Genomic DNA, 16,984 nt, shown 5'->3' on the forward strand with positions numbered 1-16,984 from the left:
AGAAACATAATTAACTGGCACATAACATTATTCTTAGAACTACTCTATTACTATGTTCATGCATATCATAAGAACGATTTATATATTAACTTTTTATTTCATTCACCATAAACCCTCTTCAATGTTGCTTTGTAAGGCTTTAAAAGCAAACTGGCAGCATCGTGTTAATGATCTGCCTAATTGTCATCCCTTTGCCACCACCCATGCAAATCATGAACCACTCAGTCAGGCCACTAGATTTCTAAAAGCAATTGTTGGAGGAAGGCCATAAAGAACTTGAAATCCTTTAATGAACCAAACCAAGGATCGTTTTTTCTAATTTTTTGATGGACCTACAATCAACAGACTCAGAACTCATCCAAATGGTAACTTTTGAGTCATAAATTGTCCTACTGGGAAGACTTTTACACCAAGGAAGTGATCACTGGCCCACAAAGTGATTGAAACATTTAAGTGAACAATAATATAACACAAAATTAGATCTACAAACCATTGGAATTTCATTCACAATAAGGAAAACAAAATGTAAGAAAAAGATTCCACTAGTACTAGTAGAATACTATGAAATTGTTTTATGGTTGTGACAATGACTGTCAACATATTATATATTGTTTTTTATTTGTACGTGTGTGCATGTATGCACTGCCTTATGTTAATTAATTATATTTTTTTGTTTTGTATTTTCTACTTAATTATTTTAATTTATTCTTATTTTTTGTTTGGTATCAAGGTTTTAGTATTAAAATGAAAGTTGGTAATGAAGAAGGTGGAATTAGTGACAATAATGAGGGTAATGAAGACCTTACTCAGTCAAATATTGACCATGCGAGAGTTATTTTATTTGAAAAAAAAAGATGGCACTGAGCATGCAAAATGTAAACATTATGGAAAGGAGTTGTTGGCAACAAGTTGATAGTGATTTCATAACTAGTGTTTCTATGGAGGAAGTTGATCGGGAAAATACAAAGGCTCTTTGTGAATTTTTTGAACCATTTTATAATTCAATTTTGGTATTTTCAATATCAAAGTCCATAAATGCAAACTTATTTTTCAAAAAAGTTTATAAGATTCAATTGCACTTGAAAGAAGAATGTGGCAGCACCCAAACATTTATAATTAGAACATTGGCAATGAAGATGATACTAAAATTTGAGAAATATTGAAGCACTCATTAATTCTCCATTGTTTATGGTTGCAATTATTCTTGATCCTCGATACAAGATGCATTGTGTGAAATTTTCTTATAAAAGAATTTATGGCAAGGAGAAGGCTGCTACACATGTTGATCTTGTTCTTGGGTATTTTGATTTGTTTTACAATGAATATCAATGTAATAAAAATTATTCAGTGCCAGTCACAAATTCTTCCAAGCCAGCATGTGGTAGCACAATGAAATGGGTGATTTTGAAGCTTTTATGATACAAGAAACAACTAATTATACTTTCAAATCTGAAGCAAACACATACTTGGAAGAAAAGGTACACTTGAAAAATGGAAAATTTAAAATTATGTTTCTTTTTTTGTTATTAGCTTTTATTTTTAATTAAATATTGCTTATTTATGTTTACATGATAGTCTCAAAAGATTAATTAATGAGGAAATTGATGTCTTGAGTTTTTAGAAAAACAATCAATCCAAATATCTTATATTATGTAAGATAGCTCATGACCTATTGGTTGTTCTATTGTCAACCATTGCTTTTGAATCAACATTTAGTATTAGTACTGTTCGTAACAAATTTTGGAGTTCATTGAATCCAGAAACCTTGAAAGCACTGGTTTGCACACAAGATTGACATCAACATGCATTTAAAGATAATAAATTAATTTATATTTATATTGTTAATTAAATATAACATGATTTAAATTATTAGATTTAACTATCAATGAGGAAGAAGAAGATGAGGATAAAGGAGGAGTACGGGAAAATAACTAGAATAATTAGTAAATATTATGTTATGTATTCAATTAAATTGTTAAAGATGTTTATAAACTTAGAATTAATATGCATTATACATTTTAGTAATCAAAACATTTAACTCAATTTTTTGCAGATACTTCCCATTGCCTTTCTATCATAGAAATTGTTGGGTTGAAGTGAATCCTAGTATAATACTCAAGAACTCATTAAATTTGATAAATTTTGAATATGAGATCGATATCATTGTTTTATTTTTCAACTTGAAATGATTGGTTGGCATGAAAACATTTTTCATACTCTGGACATTATTTAGAATAGTTAATAATTTTTTTATTAGCATATAATTTTAATAAATAGTTGATTCCATTAGTTTAATTTTTTTATTGGTGGATAATTAAGTCTAGAATATCAATCATATCAAGATTAAGACCTCAATAAATAATACCCCAAGCCATTAACCCATATGTGCCTCCTTTTTCAACCATGCCAATACCTGAACCCAACTCCAATCAAAATGTGTCTTTTAAAGACCCAAACTGATTATACATGACCCGATGCATACCCGAATCCCATTCATCCACGTGGGTCCACAGTTTCTAGTTGCACTCAAATCCAAACCCGAATGAGATTGGGTCAGGTTCGGATCTTATTTTTAGATGTGATTCAAAATTAAGTCTGATAGCACCCCTATCCCTAGGGCCTATGCTACGCATTGGCTTGGGTAGCGGGGCGACCCCCATGAGAATCGAATGACTGACCGTCATGCAGCAAGGCCCCCACCCCACTACGCCAACCCCTCTTGGGGCGAGCTAGCTCATATAATATTCCACCATGATGTCTGGATTGGTAAAGTCTAACACATTAAATACCATCCTCTTCGACTTGCCTAGATACACAAATAAAATAGAATATTCCTTGCTTGTCCAATCCCACACGGTTTATGGACCGGACCATAATGTAGCCACCTGGACTGACAGCTACTTCATGAAAGACCCCTCTCTTTGTCTGAAATCAGGTTTCTGAAAGAGTCAATTGATTTATTAAATCAACTAGTGTCCATTTAAAACGAAGCAACATGAATGCCAGATTCAAGTTACTAGACACACACACACTAGAAAATTCAAAAACCTAGCAAACTAGCCTTTCAATGAATACCAAACGTACGTAGGCACTGTCTGGCAACCTTCAATTGGAGGTGCATTGTAGTTTCCCCAACACTCTTTGTTGTTTGAGAGCAGTGGTATTGCCAAAACATTGTGGAGGATGGAGCTGGCAGCCGCACCACATTTGAACACCATTTATAGGAGGATGTTTTTGGCAACTACTCCATTCCAAACACCACATTTGAACAGCAGATTTTGGCAACACCATGTTTTGGCGGTGTATGAAAATATTTTTCCCATCCCACTGCAAACTACCTAACAGACAAATTTACACGGTCAAATTAAGTTCTAATATCTTTGACATGATCTAAGATGCCCAAGCCACGCACCACAATAGTACAAACAATTGTCCTAAAAAAAGAAATAATTTTATTATGCAGCATCGCTGCGTGGTGGGCATGCAGCTGCCTGCTAGGTAGCCACCCCATCTTGGCATTTCTCGAGATGGGTGTGGTGTCCATCTCGAGAAATATTGAGATGGACGGTCAGCAGCAGCGGACCGCTGCATAAAAGATGACCTCTTTGTTAAACTACACCCAAAGGCTGGCCTAATTATGGTTCCCATGCAGAACAAAAGCACCTCTTCAATTATATTGATCATTGATGATTCTCTAAGTGACCCTTAAATTTTATCAAGGGCCACTTTGATTTTTAGAAGACTTGACTTGCATTTTCTTATACCAAACTCCATCTTTCAACAAGTTTTTATTTGGTGAAATAATTGCAACAGTCCATCTTCCCTTCCAAAGCATAATTTGGAAGACTGGTAGCTGAAAGCATAACAAAGGTTTCAACTTTCAACATTACAGAAAGCAGAGGAAGCACACCAGCCAAGAAAGATAGATAGATTGAATACCTCTCCTAACTTAGTCAACTTGCTTCTCGCATGCTCTATTTTCCCTTTCTTATTAATTTCTGCTTTGTAGGCTCATGTTGATCTCTGAAAACCTTAAGTAAAATCACCAAATTCGCGATCCTTTTTTCTTTGGCAAATCAAACAGGACTAAGGATGTCAAGAAAGACTTAACTACTCAACTAAGCTTTCTATAAAATCATTAGTTGGTTGCGATGTCCTGGATGCTGAGAACCTATCAAAAGCTGGATCTCTCCTGTGGACAAGTCCCTACTCAACTTGACCAAGATTCATTTCGAGCTGGATCAGCGTATACCAATTGGATTGTTCGTGGCCGTATGCGATCGGTCCCGGATCTACATCCTCTAAACTTGGTAAGAATTTCGAAAAATTTGGACTATATTATAAAGATATATGAAGATCCGACCCAAACCAAACTGTTCCAGGTTATGGACTTTGAGTTTCTCTTAGTTCACCAACCAATTATTTTTCTTACTATACTGACAACGGAAGACTCGACAAATATCTTATAACAATGGCAGACACATGAATGCTAGACTAATAAGAACATAAAGAATACCGTTAAATTTTTTCACGACCTACTTTTAACCATCAAGCCGAACTTTATTCACCTTCTCAGTCAAACATTCCATCTGCCAGTCATAGTCAATCTGCTTGAACCACCAAACCATAGTTGTTCTAGAAACCATCAATTTGCACCAGCCATCACGCTCCTGGGCCCCCAACCATAGCATCAAAGAGAAAATTTCAACACTAATTCCAAACTAGGAATCCTCCAAACTGAAAACAAATAGAACTTGACAAGAAGTAAAAATTTCACACAAGATCACCTACATCCACGGGTCAAGCTCACTACTCACTTACACCATGTGAGTAGATTCCATTATCAACGTTTTTTATACACTCCTCCTTAAGAGGTTTCCTCAACAGATGGTTTTCCATACTGATAGGATAAATTCTTGATATCGTTGCCTTCCCTTATCCTCCTACCTTCTATTATCGTCCAGACTATCGTGATTATCCTCCTGCCTTCTCTTATCATCCAGACTATTGTGATCCTTTGCTGAGACCACCAAGGTTCATCTTATCATGACAAACCCATAAAAAGACAATGAGAGGTTGAAGAATCTCTTAGCAAGAGCCAATTAATGCCGGTTGCCATAACCAAAAGGAAAATGAGTACCATCACATTAGGAACTCTGCCCCACCCGAGTTTAAGAAGATGAAAACTATATATATGGGAAAACTGACTCCCCACAATGCCCCGACAAACATTTGGTTGACAGCAATTTCACATTGCATCACATGTTTTTCTCCCAATGGACAACCAATAGATATTTCCCATAGAGTAAAATCTTCTGCAGCATTGCACTCATGGTCTCACACCCAATCAAAAAGTACAGTATGAGCCCCAAGGGGTTTGGCACAGTGGGTCGGGTCTTGACCACTAGACGGGTGGACAGGGTTCCATTCTCATGGCCGTCACTCCCTTGTGTATTGCAGAAACAAGTTGACTCTATAAAGACAAGGGGTGTGCCCTGGTTTTACACTGCCGGAAAAGCGGCCTTAGGTTGGAAGGGTTGACCAACATGGCCAGGTCTCTTACTCGGGGGTGGTTTTCAGTTCTCGTAAAAAAGCAAAAACAAAAAGTAAAGTATGAATTCACATTACGGACCAAACTTTGGTATTGGCAAATGATCAGAAGAGTCGCTGCCCCCTCCATTAAGAAGGGGGGCCTCATGCCTTTAAAAGATCAGGTGTAATCACATTTTACATTTTAAATGTGATGCTGCACTTTAGTACCTGCCATCTGCTGTTAACAGGTATGGGAAAGATGGAGGGTACTCAGTTGAAGCAGCACATAAAAAATGTGCAATGTGATTGCACCTGATCCAGATAATAAAAGATTCGTCACCATGCGGCAAATCAAGTTTTTTTAGTTTTTATTTCTTACGTCACTAAAGATGAAAAAAAGCAGCTGGCGCACGACCACAAGGGTCAGGAATCATTAACCGCACACTGTTTTGCCAAAAATAACTCAAGTATTCTAAATAATCGAGGCTCTCTCTCTCTTTGCATGTGTGTATATATTTCTCTCCACCAGCATTGCTGAACCAAACTCCCAATGTTTGGCTGGTAGCTAGCTTACAGAGAGAGCATCAGATCTGGTGTTCCTCTGAGCTGCGTCATGGCCCTCCCAATGCCATTTATGACAAGCAGCCCTGTAAGTTCCACCAAACTGGAGAGGTTTCAGGTACCACCACCTACTCCCATGAAGACGATCCGGTGCTCAAGCTTTGCAGCCCAAACCAGAAGTATTCTCGGTAGCAGGCACCGGAAGATAGGGATAGAGCTCTTAGGCCAAGAACAAATAGAAGAAATAGTGTCGAAAAGACTCGATCACCATGAGAACACAGGTCTCAGAATTGCATACCAGGGAGTAGCTGGTGCGTACAGCGAGACAGCAGCAAAGTTGGCCTGCATGGACTGCACTGCTGTACCTTGCAGGTCCATTGTTGATGCTGTTAAGGCAGTTGAGAATGGCCAAGCAGACCGTGCCATCGTGCCGGTGGAGAGCACCATGGAGGGGAACAAGGTCCGGAACTATGATCTCTTGCTAGAAAGAAGTCTGCACGTCACTCAAGAGATAAACCTGTTTGTGAACTACTGCTTGTTGGCAATCCCAGGTGTAAATAAGAGAGAGGTGAAGAGGGTGATCAGCCACCCGCTGGCACTGGCTCATTGCAGCCAGGGCCTAGCTCGGCTCGGCCTGGCGGCCTCGCAGGAAGCAGTGGATGATACTGCAGGGGCCGTCGAGTTGCTGCTGTCACAACACATGCTTGACACGGCTGCCATAGCCAGCCCTCGCGCAGCTGATCTCTACCGCCTGCAGGTCCTTGCGCACGGCTTGCAGGATGAATCATGGAACGCGACCAGGTTCTTGATCTTAGCGAAAAGGCCGGAGAAAATTACGAAGAAGAAGAGTATCCTAAAAACCAGCATGGTCATCTCCCATGAAGGAGGCTTGCAACCATTGCTGAGGGTGCTCTCCGTGTTCTCGTCGCGAAGTATCAACCTCGCAAAGCTGGAAATCAAGAATCTTACCTCGGAGCCTGTTAAAGTATTGGACATACACGAAGGTTCAACTAAGGAATTTCAACATGCTTTCTATGTTGATTTTGAAGGAAGTGTAGATGACCAAAAGGTGAAGGATGCCATGGCTGAAATTTCTACCTTCTCCAAATTCATCCGCATCTTGGGCTGCTACCCAGAAGATTCCAAAATCTATGATCTCCATTGAAGACATTTATATGTTCCTACTGGTATACTAAGGGGACAGCTTGGAAGTGTGTGGAAGGGCTACACTGGACATTTGATCCACATCCATTAGAGTACAGAACGAGAATTGGGAAGTTTCATATGTAATAAAATTGCAAAGGATTGACATATCAAGCAAGATCTATAAAGATGTAGAAAAATGCTGACTAAACATGGCAAATTAAGACCAGGTGATCCAAAAACAGTGCTCACATCCATCAATTGCCAGGCTTCTCAGCCATGCATATTGTGTAACATATCTCTGAGTTCAGATCAATGTCAAGACCATAAAGCCAAAAGTTGTTGTTCTCTAGTTCCGATTCTTCCAACTTCATGAAAATGTAATTAGTGTGCCTTACCTTGATTCAGTATCAACAACGTACACAAGTACAAACAAGTTATAATACACTGTCACATGAGCCATTGTCTCTGCTGCTGTTCTGCGCTATGCCTATGTGCTATCAATGAAATTCCACTTCTTTCAAAAAAAAAAAAACACTGTAACATGGGCATGAGGGTGGTGTATGTTTGCCCCCGATGATTCATTGAATCCCACGTCTGTGTTCGGGGGATGAATCAACGTCACGTATTTATGCACATGGGGCTCGTATTCCCGTGTATGTTGACATAACTTTGCATCGGACTCTAGTATTGTTGCAAAGACTTAAGTACACTTTCTTGCTATTCTTCTCATAAAGCGATGGTTTGAGAAAACGACAAAAATGCTCTTTATTCAAAAAAGAAAAAACAAACAGTTCAAAAAAAGGACAAACATGTCCTCCATCCAGAAAGTCGAGGATGATGTTGACTCTTCAAAATCTTCTTCTTCTTTCTCCGTAAAACACTGTAAAACCCTCTCTCTCTCTCTCTCTAGAGAAGAAATCAAGGGAGGCAAAGAGTTCTCCCAGGAGAAGGCCATGAACATCAACCCTCTCACTCTCTCTCTCTTCTCTCTCTACTTCTGTGCACATCTAACAGACGATTCTACATTGCTTCATCAAACACCGACTGACCTGCACACTGACTGTAGCATCGTTCAACTTGATGAGTTTTGGAGCCTGATTCATAGTTTTTGCCCTTACAGGAGGGGGTTTGGGGGCTCCTCCCAGCGTGGGTAACATCATTCAACTTTATGAGTTGTGGAGTCTGATTTAGAGTTTTTGCCCTTAGAGAAGGGGGGTCCGAGGGCTCCCCCCAGTGCGGATCCCGCGATTTGTAGTGTTTTTGGGCTTTCCTACAACAATTTATAGTGTTTTGGGGTCTCTAATGAGCCCCACAACGATTTATAATGTTATTCGACTTTTCAACAGCGATTTGTAGTGTCTTTCGCAAATTACTATAGTAATTTATAGAGTTTTTGGGTCTCTAACGAGCCCCACAATGATTTATAGTGTTATCCAGCTTTTCAACAACGAATTGTATTGTCTTCCGCAAATCACTATAGCGATTTATAGTGTTTTGGGGGTCTCCAACGAGCCCCACAACGATTTATATTGTTATCCGGCTTTTCAACAACGATTTATAGTGTCTTCTGCAAATCACTATAGCAATTTATAGTATTTTTGGGGTCTCCAACGAGCTCCACAATGATTTATAGTGTTATCCGGCTTTTTAACAACGATTTGTAGTGTCTTCTGCGAATCACTAAGCGATTCATAATGTTTTGGGGTCTTCAACGAGCCCCACAATGATTTATAATGTTGTTGGATCTCACTATAGTGATTTGTAGTGTCTTCCGCAAATCACTATAGTGATTGTAGTGTTATTCAGTAAGCAAATGACTGTAAATCGCTACCTGAATTAGAACCAACTTGTTAGGGTCATATCTCCCTAACCGGAAGTCATATTCCAAATCCGTAAAAAGTGGTGTCTTTGTTATTGAGTCTAGTTTATTCCTGTAAATTTTCAGCGATTTCTATTGTCATTCCATTCCCCATTTTAACTAAAAACCAGACCCCTATTATTCTGTGTTATTTGAGTTGCACAACACCATTCGATTGACATCCACATCTTGATTCTAGCATGCTCCTTGTTGGATTTTCCATTGATTTCTTCCAACCTTGCTTGAAACAAACATATGTCTTTCTCACCACGACACCCTGTGCAATTTTTTACCACGACACCCAGGACCTGTGGCGGGAGAAGCCCCCAAACCCTCCTTCTGTAAGGAAAAAAACTCTAAATCAGGCTCCACAACGAATCAAGTTGAACGATGCTACCCACACTGGGAGGATCCCCCAGATCTCTCTCCTGTAAGGGTAAAAACTCTGAATCAGGATCTACAACTCATTTAGTTGAATGATGCTACCCACGCTGGCAGGAGTCCCCAAACCCTTCTTCTGTAAGGGTAAAAACTCTAAATCAGGCTCCACAACAGTCAATGTGCAGGTCAGTCGGTGCTTGATGGAGCAATGAAGGATCTTCTGTTGGATGTGCACAGAAACAGAAAGAGAAGGGAGAGAGAGTGAGAGGGTTGATGTTCATGGCCTCCTCCAGGGGAGATTTCTTTCTCGGATAATCCTGCAGTGCAGAGACTGGGTCTTAAATAATCATCTTCGGGGCACTTAAGTCTTTACAACCACTCTTTTTCAAGAATCGTCATTTTTTTTTGCACCAATGAAGGAGAGGGTACTTAAGTCTTTGCAATCGCATCAAACTCCAACGCTAATTAATGTTGACAAACATGGGGATACGAGACACACATACTAAAATACGTGGTGCTCTTTGGAAACCCCGAACATGAGATGTAGCTAACTGCTCTGTTCAGGGGGGAACATATAACCTGCTTTGGGCTTCTAGTGCCTGTACGGGTACGAGCACTACAAGAAAAATGCTAATTAGCGACGGACATTTGCGACGGATTTTTTCCGTCGCAAATTTGCGACGGATCAGCGAGCGAAAACTATTTGTCGCTAACATTTGAAATTTTTGCAAAATTAGCGACGGAAATATATCCGTCGCTAATTCTGTCGCTAATTAGCGACAATATTTTTTTGTCGCCAAAACACTACAAAAAAATGGTAATTAGCGAGGGAATTTTTTCGTCCCTAATCCGTCGCTAATTAGCGACGGATTAGGGACGGAAAATTTCCCTCGCTAATTCTGTCGCTAATTTTCGATTTAAACCCGTCTCGCCTGAGGCGCGGAATTTTCCCTCCCCCCCCCATTCAAAAATTTTCTTCCCTTTGTTTTTCCCTCCTCCCGTTCGATTTAAACCATCCCCACCTTCCTCTGACGATGCGCAACAACCTCTCACACTACGGAGGTCGTCCTTCTCATGCACCTCTCGCACCACGCGCAACTTCTGCAGCGATCCCTCCGTCCCCGTCTCATTGTCCAGCCCGACGGCACCTCTCGACCACGCGCAACTTCTGCAGCGATTCCTTTGTCGCCGTCTCGTCGTCTAGCCCGACGGCACCTCCATTCTCAGGCACCTCTCGGTGGAGACTGCTCGGGCACCAATGGCACCTCCATCCTCCGCGTCGTCGTCCAGCCCGACGCCTCCTGCAAGTTCTCCCCCGTGAACCCTGGCTACGCCGCCTGCCTTGACCGCTCCTCCCGGCGGTGCCCCTCGGCAGTCTCCACCGCCTGTTCCGCCTCTCCCTCGCCGGATCCCATCTCCACTACGACCCTCGCCGGATTCCGTCTCCCTCGCCGGATCCCATCTCCAGCGTGACTGGCTCGCTGCGGAAGAGCGTCCCGACGCCGGTTCTGTACAAAAAAATTTGCTCCCTGCCGGAGAACGCGCCGGCAGCGAGCATTTTTTTTATTTTTTTTTTTAAAATTTAACGACGGATATTATCCATCGCTAATTTAAAATAGCGAAGGACTAGCGATGGATCATATCCGTCGCTAATCCGTCACAAATTAGCGACGGAATTAGCGGCGGATAAGTTGTGGCACTACTTAGCGTCGAAAAATTCGCGATGAAAGTTATCCGTCGCTAATCCGTCGCTAAACAGTTTAGCGACGGATTAGCGTCGGATTAGCGACGGATTTAGGTTGTCGCTAATCCACAGATTTCTTGTAGTGGAGGGTATGACGCGATAATTTCTAGAAAAAAAGTAATATCATTTTACAGACACACCTTATAACTTACCTTTGCCCTCGTTTGGTTAACCTGAGCTAGGTATTCTAAAATGTTTAAGTACCCTTTTTACCATTTTCTTTTCTCATCACTCCTTCCAAGCTCCTCTTTTCTCCATGGTTCCCATGCAACCTCTTTTTTCTCAATTATTGTCTTCTTTTCCATTATGGCGCCCATGCAACCACCTTGAAGGAGACTCATGTTCAAATTTTCTGTGAAATTAGTTTGATATTATTTAGTTTGCTTTGGGTCTACATGATTTTTCTACTTTTGTGGGAACGTGATTAACCCTTCGATATTCAACATGGTTTTGTTGTCATCTTCAATAACTTAGACATATCATGCACCGATCTACCAAAACATGTTCGTTAGCCTTCATTTTGACCCAAAACTTACTACAATGCTTCTCTCTTTCCACTTGAAACTAATTATAATGCTCAATTTGGTTTCAACCTGGATCAAAACCTAAATATATTTAAGCTGAGCCCGACCCAACTTTACATACTATCCAAAACCTAAAATATGGTAAGATCCATTTTGGATTTGGGTTCCTCACGGTAGTCATCAATAACTCAAATGGCCCTCTTAGTGCCATACTGTTTGTTGAATCAATTAAGCCGGTTCATTAATTTAAAGTAGAAGGGAAAGAAAAGTTATTACAGTATGGACTCGCAAGGAATCCAAGTCCAATTAATTGGATTATGGTTTCATTACCAAGCTTCCCAATTTCCCTAATACCGTGTCTTTAAATTAGCCTGCTACAGGTTTTACTTAAGTTCTTTTTTATGATGAGAAATCATCACCGAGAATCAGGTTACTTAATGGGCTCACCCCTTGCTAAGTAAGCCCCAGGTGGGGTCACCGACACCCAAGTCCTTACCCAGCCCACTAGTTAAATGCACCCGCATACCCAGTGGGAGTCGAACCTGGGACAAAGGGGTCAACAACTTCTCCCTAGGCCAGCTGCCACTCGGGTGACCTGAGTCGGTGCTTATTTAAGTTTAAACATATTAATTTTAAGAGCATTTTTAAAAGAAAATTTAAGAGTGTTCAATTAACACAAACTATCAAACTGTATGTGAGGCCGGGATGCACACGAGCCGAGTTTGAGCTGATCAAAGTCGGCTCGGTTCAAAATGTCTTTGTCCAAGCTTGGCTTGAGCCCAGAGTCGAGCTTGTATAGCATTGTCCAGTCTCAGCTCAGTTCCAAACTCGAGCCGAGCCGAGCTTCAATGGTATTCCATAAGATAATTTTATAAAGAATTTTTGCGGAGGTGGGATTCAATCCCAAACCTCTTTAACGTTAACCAAGGGACCCACCACTAAGCCAAAGCGTGTCTTTTGACTAATGTGACTGAAAAATATATACCTACTAAAATTCTCCACATTAACGTACAATGAAAAAAAGTGAAAGACGAGATTCGAACCCAGAAAGAAAGACTAATTCACTACCCATTACGGTAACAATGACTTTTATGATTGTATTTGCAGAGGTATTAACCCATTTTAATATGAAAGCTGCATTTTTTCATTTATTATGTGGGTCCTATCATATAATTCTCATAGACACGTTTGTTTAGCCCTTTATAGTAAAGAGGCTCTATTTCATATGAAAGGGCATGAAACAAACACCCCCTTTGCCCTGGCAAAGAGCATGTGAGGGGAAAAGAAATCAGAATTTTGGGATTTTCTTCATATGTTGGTAATGTAACATACTAAAGTCACAGATTGAACCAGAAGTTTAGCTCTTCTAGTAATCTGAATCTTAGCACATTAAGATCACCGGCCAGGTTGGTTCTTTTCTCTAAATTTCTTTGATTAGGGTTTTGATTTTTTTATTTTTTTTATGATCTTTTTAGGGTTTTTCTTTGATTTTCATTGATTAGGTTTTTTTCATTTGATTTTTATTGATTAGGGGGTTTTCTTTGATTTTCATTGATCAGGGTTTTTGTTCTTTGATTTTTTATTAGGTCTTTGATTTTTCTTTGGTTTATTTATGAATTATTTTCTTGCATTTTAGGGTTTTATGATTTGTTTATGGTTTTTGTATTTGTATATAAAAAATATGAATTCTTATTTTTTTCTTAAATTACCCAAAAGTAATTTTTTTTTAAGTATAGATCCATATTTGGACTAAAATCCATAACTTTTTGATGAACTTTAATAATTAGATACAATATGACACCGATTAAAACATTTATATATTAATAAAATATTAATTTTTATTTTTCTCAATTTATCTAAATTTTAAATATCTTTTAGTTTTTAGATCTAATCTTAGATTCATATCCAATGTTAAAATTCATAATAAACGTGTTAAAACACTCATATAGTTGGGTGGATCAAGTTGTACGATCCAAAACAAAGTTATCCGACCCATTATTCATGTGTTCAAGCTGTTCGCACAACATAAAAATCAAATGTTGAACAAAAAAAAAACTTCTTGTCCAGACAAAACTAACGTTGGACATAGTACAATTGTGACAGAACATGCATTCGATCTGTTATGTTTGGTTGTTCTGTCTAATTTTGGATGAGCCACAAAACAAGCTCTTAAGGTCATACCTAACATGATCTACTCTCCTTCCTCGACATAGTTGTCAGGAAGTGAAATGGACATAAGAAGTGACGTTTAAGCATAAGCGAGGAAGCGAGTGTCAAAAAGTAGCATGAAGTGAGAAGCTGGATCCATTTTGGAAGCAATTGTAGAAGCGTATGAGAAGCGAAAAAAGAAGCGTGAAGGAAACAAAGGAGAAACAAATGGGGAGGGGGAAATAAGAGTGAAGCTAAAAGAAAATGAGTGGGAAACAAAAAGGATGCACAAGGAAAGCATGCTTCTCTTAAATAGAAATTGAGTTTATGGGAAAACATGCTTTCCCTTTTAAAAAGACGCTTCTAATATAATAGATCTAAGCATGCCTTTAAAGGTGTGGAGTAGGGAGGTCACTCAATAACGTGCTTGTCCATACAACCAAATTTGTTTAGTTGAATTAGACAACATAAGCTTGGTGAGGCCCCTCCAGATCAAGTTTGGCAAAGTCTAGCTTGGTTAAGAGTTTCTCAGTTCTGAATCCAATAAGAGTTCTGAAATGATCTGACTGACTATTTTCTCAGGTCCACATCTGATCCAGATCCAACTTTATGCACGAGTTTATATTATTATCTTGAATAATGGCTTAGAAGCTGCTAGAACCTTATTGAAATTGGATCAACATGCAGAATTTGTCCAGATAGTCTCCAAAAAGTCTAGATCCAACTTTGTTGTCCCAAACTCGTGTGTGTAAACAAGCTGATTTTGTGGGTCCATGCCTAGACTGAACTGAGCATGCTCAGACTGGCACTGAGGACAATCGTACCCAATAGAACTAGTGTTAGAAAGCATTTTGTACTATTTTCCATGTTTCTTTTTTTCTTTTTAAGAAAGAAAAGTATAATTAAAAAGATAATAAAAACAGGAAATGATCGTACTGACCTCAAAATTTGGAACGTTTATACAAATACCAAGAAGTTTGCTAATTTTGTTGCATATCCAAAATAATTGATTCTAGACTTATTTAGGACTATATTGCCCTTCACATGATACCAGACCTCCTAACATTCACACAAATTCACAAATTTCTTGCGAAGCTTAAAAAGATTAAAATTTAAGAAAGGAGATTCACATGATATTTTGTGCAAATCTCTTGACATTCACACAAATCTATACAATTTTTGAGAACTTTCAGAAGATTAAAATTGAATAAAGGAGATTCAAATGATATTTTATGCAGACGTATTGACATTCACACAAATTTACAAAATTCTTATGTATATTGGATCTAAGGTGATCTAATACATGAAAACACCAAAGAAAATGATGAAAGACTAACCTTGCAGCACTAAATTCCTAAAATTCTGATTTCAACATTTAGATAAGTGATCCCACCATGGTCGTTACTCTATTGATCTCCAAATTTTGGAAGAAAGATATAGGTAGTCCAGAAAAGATTTTGGATTTAAAAACCAAATTCAAAATTGAGACTCTCAAGAGAATATGGGGCATGCTCTTTAAGTAATGTGTTTCCTCCTTTGATGAGTAGGGATCAACCACTCTAGGAACTTCAAAATCTTCATTGGTTGAGCTTTAGCTTGCAAGTGACGTGTTCCTCGTATGTGAATCTTAAAAGAAAGTGACCTTGATAATGTGAGCCACCATGAAGGCTCAAAAAGTATGAAAAAAACAAATATACTATCTGTTAGAAAAAATCATACTTTTTAATAATAAATAAATAAAATAAATGCAATAAAAAGTGTGGGAAACCAAATCGCACCTCAAGATTAAGTAATCCTTTCCTATGACAATGATGAGCATGTAGAGTCTGTGACAACACTCTGATTAGGCACAAGCTCTGGTAGAATGAGTGAGATAGATGCAGTAAGGTTCCTTTGTTTTTAGGTGTCAGATTTCAAATACTGGTTTCAGATGCAAAATTAGGGAAAGATGGTACATATTTATAGGTTTTCTAGTGGCTATGGACCCTAATCATATGAATTTATGGTTCAAAAAACTGGTGTTTCCCCCTGGATGATGTGCCAAAATCTTATTGGCTAATTGCTATGAGGTCTATTTTTTATTGGCTAAAGTTACCTTGCTTAGGGGCTAAGGTTTTTTTATTAGGATGACTCTCTGTAATTCCTAAATTAAAACTAGGTTTATTGGACAAAAGTTTCAAGAACTTGGAATAGGTAGAGTTAGTTTCTAGATGTTTATCTTTAATCCTCACATGAATCTTGACCAAATGGCAACAAGGCCATGCTAACGATAATTCACTAACGATGAGTACCATTTTGACAAATGCATCCCTAAGGTTCATTGTTGATGACAATTGGACAATTTCTAACGGCAAGTGTATCATTTGATCATTATTAACATCAATTCATCGATTCCTGACAAGAATTCAATGATTGCTAATGACAACCAACTTGTCATTAGTGATAAATTTCATGATAGGTCAACTTGTTTTAGGCATATCTTCCTAATCGGATGTCGGATTCAAATGATTTTTATGTGTTGAAAAGCTAACATCCTCAACTTTAAAGCATCTTCTAGGTGCAAATCAAATTCAATTATTTTAAGAGTAAAAAATGCACTCAAAGTGGGATATGGCTGAAAATGGGATTTTGATTGTATAAGTTGCATTGTTTTATTCACAACTTTTGATTACAATGTCAGATTGAAATTATTTTTGGCTTAATTGTATTAGAAACCCAACCCTTAAGGGGGGACCGTTTCTTTAAATCTAGCCTCAAGAAGGCTCTGCCATAAGAAAAAATTGAGAAAGAGAAAAATTCATTTTCGATCTACCTTGGTTTTGTGTCAGATACGACCATCAGTAGGGTAGGAAGAGAATATTAATCCCTCTTGGTGGGCTGCTATTGAGAAAAACGTAAAAGACGAGAGCAAGAAAAGACGTTCCCTCTATAACTAAGGCTCAAGAATAGGGAGAACAAAAAAAATTTAATTCACTAATTTTACTTATAATTAGTCAAGAATAATATCATTTATTTACAAAGTCTACCTAAGAGTCATAAAAAAATAAAAGACCAAGAAAATAAGAATCAAAATAGGAAGGGGTGTCCTCC

General features: G+C 38.6%; 1 pseudogene; it reads left to right on the forward strand.

Annotated features, from left to right (window-relative positions):
• Positions 1-6,145: 6,145 nt before the first annotated feature.
• On the forward strand, positions 6,146-7,258 carry LOC149836108 (arogenate dehydratase/prephenate dehydratase 6, chloroplastic pseudogene; annotated as a pseudogene).
• The last annotated feature ends 9,726 nt before the right edge of the window (positions 7,259-16,984 follow it).

The sequence above is a fragment of the Nuphar pumila genome, chromosome 6 (genome assembly GCF_984573655.1).
Source record: "Nuphar pumila chromosome 6, dmNupPumi1.hap1.1, whole genome shotgun sequence".
Taxonomy (NCBI): domain Eukaryota; kingdom Viridiplantae; phylum Streptophyta; class Magnoliopsida; order Nymphaeales; family Nymphaeaceae; genus Nuphar; species Nuphar pumila.